Genomic DNA, 9,404 nt, shown 5'->3' on the forward strand with positions numbered 1-9,404 from the left:
CAGGTCTCCCCCTTCCCGTCCTTCCCCCTTCACTGTGCTGCCTCACTGTGCTAGAAGCTGAACCGGTGACTGTGCCAGGCTCAGAAAACATTTTGACAAACATGTAGCTACCAGAGCAGAACAAAATAAGTATTCAGTAGCTGTGTGGCACAGTACATAGCACAGCGTGTACTGTGTGCATAGCGCCTTCTGACCAAGCAACACACTTATTTAATGCAAATATTTTTTCTTGGTACAACATCTTGCAAGGATTTCTTCATATAAAACTGTACCGCAGCTGTAAGCAAATTTGATTTATGAAATGGATATGATGTACAGCAGAAGGAGTGAGACTTCAATACTATTAACTCACTATGTGCCAGCCTTGCCAACCTGCATATATTTTCAGATTTTTGAGCATGTCTATGGGAACATAAAATGGAAATCTAGATATAGAACGTGCTCTAGTTTGACACATATTAAAAGGTAAGTCTGCTTTGTTATTCACCTATGGATATCATGGATAGTCTACATGACTTATCAAGAGATTCTCCTTGCCAGGAATAATTTCCTGGGACCTGTGACTCCTTTGAAACAGGGACTTGCTTTGTTTCCACATCATATGGATCATGGATACATCTCTGATATTAAGATGGCCAAAATACATGCACAGCTAGTCCCATCCTGTCAAATACCTAGCAACTAACTGACTGGACCAGTTTCTGGAAACACAATTTGTGTGCTCTTGATCTCTGCAATCTTGCATCTCTGACAATATTTCTAAACAGAGATGAATGCAATTTCTCAGTTTCTCATGTGACCCTTAGAAGTGCTGTCCAATAATATACAAGGTGATATACAACAGAACAGCAAATCCAGCATACCCTGTCTGGTCACTGCCTTCCTGCTGCCAACGTTGAAGGCGCCAAAAGTGAACTACTCACTGAAGAAAATATGTAGTTGTGCTATACACTAAAATATGACCTTGTATAACCGAGTTATGAACAAGGGCCTACGATGTGGTCATTGACTTCAGATGTTGGCTACCTTCTGTAATTTCTGCTGTGTCTTTTTTCCTTTTCTATGCCAAGTTTGTGGTTCCTGTGGTCAAGCAGTCAAACCAGGGCAGTTACTGAACATACTTATTCAGGTTCAGGGATGGCAAGATAAGCTCTGCAGGCAAGAGACTGACTGAAAGGTGTCTGCTTTTTCTTCAGTATGGATGCTAGCATTTTATTTAATGGCAACCAGACAAAAAATATTTGCATTAGAGAAGCAAAAAAAAATGCTGCCAATTTAAACAACAGTAGATCTGTGGTTATGTTTTGGCAGAAAGTCTAGGCAGTTTTTAAAGCTTAGCTGCAGATTTTTTCACTGGCCATACCAAGTTCAATACTGAACAGCAATATTACTGCAGGTTGGGGTTCAAAAGTACTGACAGATACTTGCTCTCACTATGCCTTACCGAAGCTTCTGTAACGAGGAGGATGATCTGGATGAGGGGATTGAATGCACCCTCAGTAAGTTTGCAGATGACACCAAGTTAAGTGTGTGTGTCAACCTGCTCGAGGGTAGGAAGGCTCTGCAGGAGGATCTGGATAGGCTGCACCGATGGGCTGAGGCCAACTGCATGAATTTCAACAAGGCCAAGTGCCGGGTCCTGCACCTGGGGCGCAATAACCCCAAGCAGAACTACAGGCTGGGAGAGGAGTGGTTGGAAAGCTGCCTGGAAGAGAAGGACCTGGGAGTATTGGTTGATAGTTGGCTGAATATGAGCCAGCAGTGTGCTCAGGTGGCCAAGAAGGCCAACGGCATCCTGGCTTGTATAAGCAGCAGTGTGGCCAGCAGGGCTAGGGAGGTGATCATCCCCCTGTACTCGGCTCTGGTGAGGCTGCACCTTGAGTACTGTGTTCAGTTTTGGGCCCCTCACTACAGGAAGGACATGGAGGTGCTCGAGTGAGTCCAGAGAAGGGCGACGAAGCTGGTGAGGGGCCTGGAGAACAAGTCCTATGAGTGGCTGAGGTAGCTGGGCTTGTTCAGCCTGGAGAAAAGGAGGCTCAGGGGCGTCCTTATTGCTCTGTATAGGTACGTTAAAGGAGGCTGTAGTGAGGTGGGGGTTGGTCTGTTCTCCCACATGCCTGGTGACAGGACGAGGGGGAATGGGCTAAAGTTGCACCAGGGGTGTTTTAGGTTGGATATGAGGAAGAACTTCTTTACTGAGAGGGTTGTGAGGCATTGGGATGGGCTGCCCAGGGAAGTGGTGGAGTCACCATCCCTGGAGGTCTTTAAAAGACATTTAGATGTTGAACTTAGCAATATGGTTTAGTGGAGGACTTGTTAGTGTTAGGTCAGAGGTTGGGCTCGATGATCTTGAGGTCTCTTCCAACCTAGACAATTCTGTGATTCTGTAATCAAATACTGTGATTGACAGCATTATACTGGAAAAGAGGTGATGCATGTTGCCTCTCTCCATGCTACCCCAGCCTGAGAGACAACATCGATTGTCTGCCTGGACGTCTGCTCCCCGAGCAGGGACACCAGAGACGGACACACACGTGTCTAGCTCAAGTGCCAATTTATTGCTGCGTAGCATTGCTTCTTATACCCACACACGCGACCACCCCGGATACCTGTGATCCGTCGCTCCACCCACTGTCCCTCCCAGTTCTCCTCCCACAATGCATGCACTGATCTTGTCTTTAACTTGTCTCCCTATTTCTCTGTTATCAGAAACATTCACCCCGTTTGTTCTAAAAGTTATAAAGGAAGTTCACATATTTATCTATCAATAATTATGTAAGAGTGTTTTTAAGAAGTTGACTCAGACATCTATTAAAAAAATAAATACGAGATCGGCCACAAGGTGGAGCCAGTACAGTAGCAGGCGTATCTTCCCAGTTGAAGAAAACGTTATGTGTTACTTTGTCTCCCTCGGTACTTCAGTAGTATCAGCATCTTTAAGAGGATTGTTCACTTTTCACCGTTACTGAGAACGCATTGGAGAAAACCAAAACCAGGTAGTTAGGGTGAAGAATTCATATACAAAGTAATCCATCCAACAAATGAAACTCTTGCATCTAATCTGATCAAGAAAGCTATAAATCTTCGATGCTTTTTTCCTGACACTGGCCTAAGGTAGCCTTTGGACTCAGTTGCATTCTCCGTGGGTTTATAAAATTAAGTGACTTGAGGAAAAGAAAGAATGGGGGGGGGGGGGGGGGGGGGGGGGGGGGAAGGGGGACAGGGGAGAAAAGGGGCAGGGGGGTTCTTTTAAATAGGTCTGTGGGGTGGCCTAGCATTTTTATTAGGCTAATTACCATGTTATTTATTCACAGAAGTCCATTTTGTATATATTCTCTTAAAGGCAATGATTTTTCAAATCTAATTTGCATTTAAGCTACTCGAACAACTTTGCTGTAAGTTCCTAGTAAGTTATTGAAAGTGTTTTTACAACTCAAAAAATAAATTCAAATCAGCATCTCTGATGTATCTGAAATGCTATTTGCAATTCAGGGAAAGCAAAAGACTCATCAAAGGTGTATTTCCATCTCTATAAGTGTTCTCTGGGCTTTAAACTTTGCAAATCTGCTTGCTTAGAAAGAAAGATGAGAATAAGAAAGTATTCATGTTCTTGATGTCAGAACATCAATTCTGAAATGCATTTGGGGATCCTAATGAAGAATCAAATTAGCACTTGGCAATTAGCCAAACAGATAGATATGATCATCAGGCTGTCAAAATAGGTAAAGAACAGTCCTGTGTTTGACTATTGGAATCCACAGTTCAAGAAATCATTTGATAACTTGGAGGATGATCTGAGAAAAGATGTAGAAACAACTCATAAGTTGAAAAATGTGTTTTATAAAAAGCTACACCCAAGAGGAGGTGTATACTAAGTTTTATTGTCTCTAGTCTTATGGATGAAGGAATAGAGAGCTGAAAGATAAAACCAAATACATTGAACGGAAAAATAACATGCATATCTTTTATTGCTTAGAGTAATTAATGACTGGAACAACAAATTAATTTGTAAACTGAGACAGGATGCTCCAGGATGTTTTCCTGATGGTTGTCCTATGATTCTATGCTTCTGCGTTCTGGTTTAAATGATGAGTAATATAATGGCAAGTGACATGGCTTCTAACTTACAACAAGTTACAGTGGTCCCTTTGATCCTATTTATCTGTGAAACTACAGTATGCTTGTGCTGGATGCTAACCTAGACGGGATATAAGATGAGAATGGAAGTGTAAGTCTAGGTTTTAAAATGAGAAACACACCTCATGGAGGAAAGAGAAAGAAAGAGAGAGAGAGAGACAGAAAGAGAGAAAGAAAGGAAGAAACTAAACAAATCCTAAACAGAAAAAGCTTGAATCCCTGCCTTTAGCCAACTGTTTTGCATATATAGGCAAGCAGAATGTATTTATACAAAACATGTATCAACAGAAAATGAATTTCTAGTTTTCTACAGCTCACAAAACACAGGTTTAACTTCTCAGATATGTAATAGCTGCCTAATATAGCCAGAGTCTGGAGCTACATGAAGGAGATGACAATCCTACATAATGGGGGATTTTACAATATATACGCACATTGAAAGAGCTTCTATAATTCTTTTCATTCTACTACCTTTTCCTTTTGCATTAGAGAAATGTAGCTTCTGGTTTCTTTATTGATAAATACAGACAATGCATGCTAACATCTGGATGTGTGCTTTAAACCACTATAGTCCTCATAAAGTGCAATTAGTTTGTATGTGTTGTTGTGCTGGTTTATTGTGTTGCCACTCTTATTTGCATGCTAAATTGAGATTCAAATGTTCCACTACACTGCATAATTTATTCACCAGGAGTGAATAGCTACAAAACTGATGATATGCCATTTCCAGTCTCGTCATGATAAAGGGCTGTCTGATTCTTGTGTACAGTCCAGGTATATCTCACTGGAGGTACGACCTAGCCCCCTCTGCTTTCAGAATCACCCACCCACTTTCAGAGGTTTGGAATAGTTCTGTCTTTTCAGATGTTGGATATGATCTAAAGTCCCCAAAGCAGCTTGGGATAGCTTATAATAACCATTACTCTTTCAGAGATCAGGGGAATGATACAGAATCTCAGGGCTTCCCAACTTACTGAACTATGTAAGTAGCTGCTTGCAGTCCCTGCAGTCCTCCCACTTTTGAGCAGTCAGAACTTCATGAGTCTAGCATCCTTTTCTCTCCACAGCTTACCTAGTATGAGAAACAATTTTCAGGTGTAAATACGGCTGACACTTGTGATCACCCTTTTTTTACTGTGCTGCTATCAAATGGACAGAGGATGATTCTCTTCGTTGGTCTCATACTTTTGTTTAAAGGTGTATATAACAATCAAATACTTACTCTTAATGGTTTCAAAAATCATGCCAAATGAAAAGATAGTAATTTCCTTGTTTGCCCTAAATATCTCCCTGCATACAGTGCTAGACAAATAACTAAAATATGCGGTAACAAGAACCAGTATAATTTGTTTATGAACTAACAGTGAGCTGCTTTGCAATTAATGCATAGTATTATCTTTTCATATTATATAATCAGAAGTTTGTTCTACTTTTGTCTCTTCCCATAAGTTAACGCCACAAAGTACCAGCTAGCTAGTACCAGCTAGCTTTTTGTTTGTTTCTTTCTTTCCCAATTTCATTTTAAAGACCAGCACCCTTTACAACATTCATTATATGTCAGCTATTCCTATATTATACTCCTTAACCTGGCTGCTGCCAAGAAGAAGATGTATGTTCCTTTTCTTGGAGAACTTGGGAGAACACAGTGTTATAAAGCTGAGTAACTGAGAAGAGCAAGCTTTTTTTCTTTTTTCTTTTTCTTTCTTTCTTTTTTTTTTTTTACCTAAAAAATGTTTTTTTTTTTTTTCCCTCTTTCTGTTGTCTTCTTTCAGCTAAAGCAAAGACCACAGATCTTGACAATTCTGAGACCAATTGATTTTTTTTTTTTAAATTGGTTAAATCTCCAAATGTTTGAGGAACAAAGGAAGGAATGATCCTGAAATTCTTTCTCAGTTTAGATGCCTTTAATAATATTTCCTGCCTCTACTTGTCACATTTGGAGTTTGTCTAGTTTCCAGAATGGCTTATGGTTTCTAATAAAATTCACCTACCAGTTCTCTTTCTAACATGCTAATCCACAAAAACAATGACTGAGTGCCAGCTCGACAGCTCCTGTAACCCAGTGAATTCCAGAACTACAGACCATAACTTTGATTAGAATCCTTAATAAGAAACTGTAACACATCCCTGCTTCTATTACAGACTGATATTTAAACTGCAGTTTCTTGATGCAGAGCATGCAACAGAAGCATAGGCAAGAGTTGTCAGACTGTCAAAATCAGCACCATCAAAGTGCTGAGCATTATATTACTGATGATAATATGGTTGTGATATAATTAGGACACTACACAGGATTTAGTAGTAGTAGTAGTATGACATCTGCTTTCCTAATCAAGATCAAAGCTCAATTGTGAAAGGCAGACTTCACCCTAAGAGTTTATAGGCCAAACACCACAGAGATTGAGGTTTAGATTAGCTTGAGATTTCTCAATTTCTTCCATGCTTTTTAATTTTTTTCACTATCCCAGTGGATTACACACAGTACTGTCAAGTACATCATGTTGTACCAGAGGTTCATTCGTATAAGCAACTTTAACCTGCTACCGAAGGCATTGAATACATCCTTGACATGTCTTCATCTTAAAAAAGAGAGAAAGAGAGAGAAAGGGATGGTATTCTAACAGTGCAGCTTGTGTATTTGTTACTAGGGAAACAAATAGCAAAGAGAAAGAAACCCTCAGTGTCCTTGTCATTTGGATCTTTCAGTGGAGAAGCAGAGCTTGTGTTAAAACAATGGAAACATTGTTCTACTTTCAGGATCCTTTGCTGTCCTCACGGAATGACAGACACTTCTTTCTCCCCCTTGTCCATCTTGTCATCTCTGAAAAGGAGAACCACTTCTATGCTCAGGATTGGACTGCTGGTGGGGTTTTTTTATGCCCCATGTAGAGTTTAAATCCTGTGCCTGTGTAACCTGTGCAGTTCCTAACACCTAAGCCAAGATCACAGCGCATCTCTCGAGGTAAACAGAAGAGACACCAGGTATCTGCATCCACTCTGCAGAGAAACATGGACGGCAGCACAGGTGGTCCCAGGTCTGCACTCCTTTGAGTCAGTACTGAACCAGAGCAGAGCACCTGACCAGCAAGACCCCGGAGAGGGAAAGGTACTGCAGCATCTGTCACATCTCAGAATCAGGACGCTGAGCAGCCAACAGTCACTGATGGGGTCTGTGCGTGTGTGGTATCAGGGCCTTTTGGGTTTGGGGGCTGGGTACTGCGACGGGAGCTTTGCCACTAGTTCAGCGAAACAGTGACGTGCCAGTCACAGCTTATGTGGACTGACACAGATGTGGGATGGGGAGCACTACCTGCAGAAATCAATTATTTTTTTTTTTATTGTGACCTTCTACTTGTTGCTTAATAGTACTCATTCCTAACCAAAAAAAAAGAAGATAAAAGTAGAAACCATGGTAAACATATTGTGGTATGGTACTGTAAATCACAATATAAATATTAATTGATATTAAAAAGCTGAAGCATAACTTCTAAAACATGCATACAGAAGTATTTTTTAGACAATGGTATGGGAGCAGGCTGAGTGTGTAGGGTATAGAATCAGCTGTACCAGGTCAAAACAGCTGTCCATCTGACTAAGGAGGAATGGACTAAAAGCTCTCTTACAGGAGAGTAGTAACAGGCCCCTCAAAATGAAGTATAAGAAATAGCTTGTTAAAAATTTGTAAACATTGGTTATGGGATATTTTTAACTTTTTACTGTCTGACACTATTTATCAAGAAGATTTATGTAGTCCCCACACTATATCATATCTAACGTAATTTCTCTGCTTGGTTACGCTACATCCATGCCTCTTTCTCCATTCCAGTTATTACCTTGTTGTATGCCTTTATCATACGCCTCATCTAACCCATCTGTGGCAACTGGATTAGGAAGCCTGAACTGGTGCTCCCTGAAGTGCAGCTAAATCAGATGGATTACCACCTTTCCCCCTTGTACAAGACTACAGCTACCAGCACTGGAGCTGGTGAGATGACAGGGAAATTGCAGTTAAAGCCCTACTGGCAACATTTCTGCAGATGTTTGTTTCCTGCTGTTTCACCAATACAGATTTCATTTTTATTGTGCAAGCATGACTTTTTGGTACCGGTCTTCAAGGATTTGCAGAATAAAATCAACTAGTGCACAGTTTAATGATCGTAGCCAGTAATGGAATTGTAACAGCTCCTATTTCTCTAATATTCTGCAAAGTACCAAAGCCCCTCAGGTCAAAATAAATAAAAAATGAAAATAAAAGATTTAAAGAAGAAAGATGTCAGTACTGACAAGAAGAGAAAGAGGTGAAGTTACGTTTATTGATGCTGTATTTATGTAGCACGACAGACGAACCCTGCCTCAAGGTACAAAGTGTAAATGACAGCTTCGTCATGGACTTCGTCAGTTTGTGTCTCTGCAGGCTGAGCCTGAGTACATAGAAGAGTCCAGCCAAAATAAACTAGGGGCTAGCTTTTATTTACCTTTTATTTTTTATTTTTTTAAAAGGAAAGTGAGAGCAGTGGTAACAGACCTGGATGCTTCAAAAACGACTTGTTTGTGAATCACCCTTCAGTGTTCAAATGTTTTTTTATGCCTCAAAACCTGTGCACTGTTTATCGGTAAGCGCTGAGCCCTTCCCCAAACTCCTTTTCCAGCCACAAGCGCTGCAGCCCCTTCAGCTCGCACCCAGGCTCCAGCAAGGTGCTTTTCCTGACGCTTTTTCCCCGCAGCACCAAACTTTTCCAGACCGATGCCACCTCCTCGCCTTTTACCTTGTCCAGCAGCCGCCTGACAGGCAGACCACCTCCGTTTGGGACCCCGCAAAGCCCCCGGAGGGCGCTCGGGGCTGCCCCAGCGGCGCTCCCCTCACGGCCCCCTCAGCGCCGCCGCCCGCCCCCCGCGCGCTTCCCGCCTGAGGGGGGTGAGGCACGAGGAGGGGGGGTGTGTGTGGGGGGGGGCGCTCGCCGCACGCGCCCAACGGCCCGGCGGGTGGGCGGAGCCACGGGGCCCGCCCTCCGCGTTGACCCCGCCCCTCCCTCCCCCACCAAAGCCGGGGGGGGCGGAGCTCCGCGCTCCCCTCCCCACCACTCAGGGGGCGGGGCGGGCGCGAGGGCGGGCGCGCGCGCGCGGTGATTGGCTGGCGGCGGCGGTGGGAGCGCGTTTAACGGCCGCTGCGCCCCCGGGCCCGGGGAAACACAACAAAGGCGGCGGCGGGCGCGCAGCGCGGCGGGGCCCCCGGCACCATGCCTCGGCCGGGCCTCGGCCCTCAGGCG

General features: G+C 43.0%; 1 long non-coding RNA gene across 1 annotated transcript; it reads left to right on the forward strand.

Moving 5' to 3' along the window:
* Window positions 1-2,932: 2,932 nt before the first annotated feature.
* On the forward strand, window positions 2,933-8,136 carry LOC116495985. Its single transcript, XR_004253981.1, has 3 exons — window positions 2,933-3,114; window positions 6,895-7,243; window positions 7,964-8,136. It is a non-coding gene; the product is annotated as an uncharacterized LOC116495985 (long non-coding RNA).
* Window positions 8,137-9,404: the final 1,268 nt, after the last annotated feature.

The sequence above is a fragment of the Aythya fuligula genome, chromosome 17 (assembly GCF_009819795.1).
Source record: "Aythya fuligula isolate bAytFul2 chromosome 17, bAytFul2.pri, whole genome shotgun sequence".
NCBI classification, from domain to species: Eukaryota; Metazoa; Chordata; class Aves; order Anseriformes; family Anatidae; genus Aythya; species Aythya fuligula.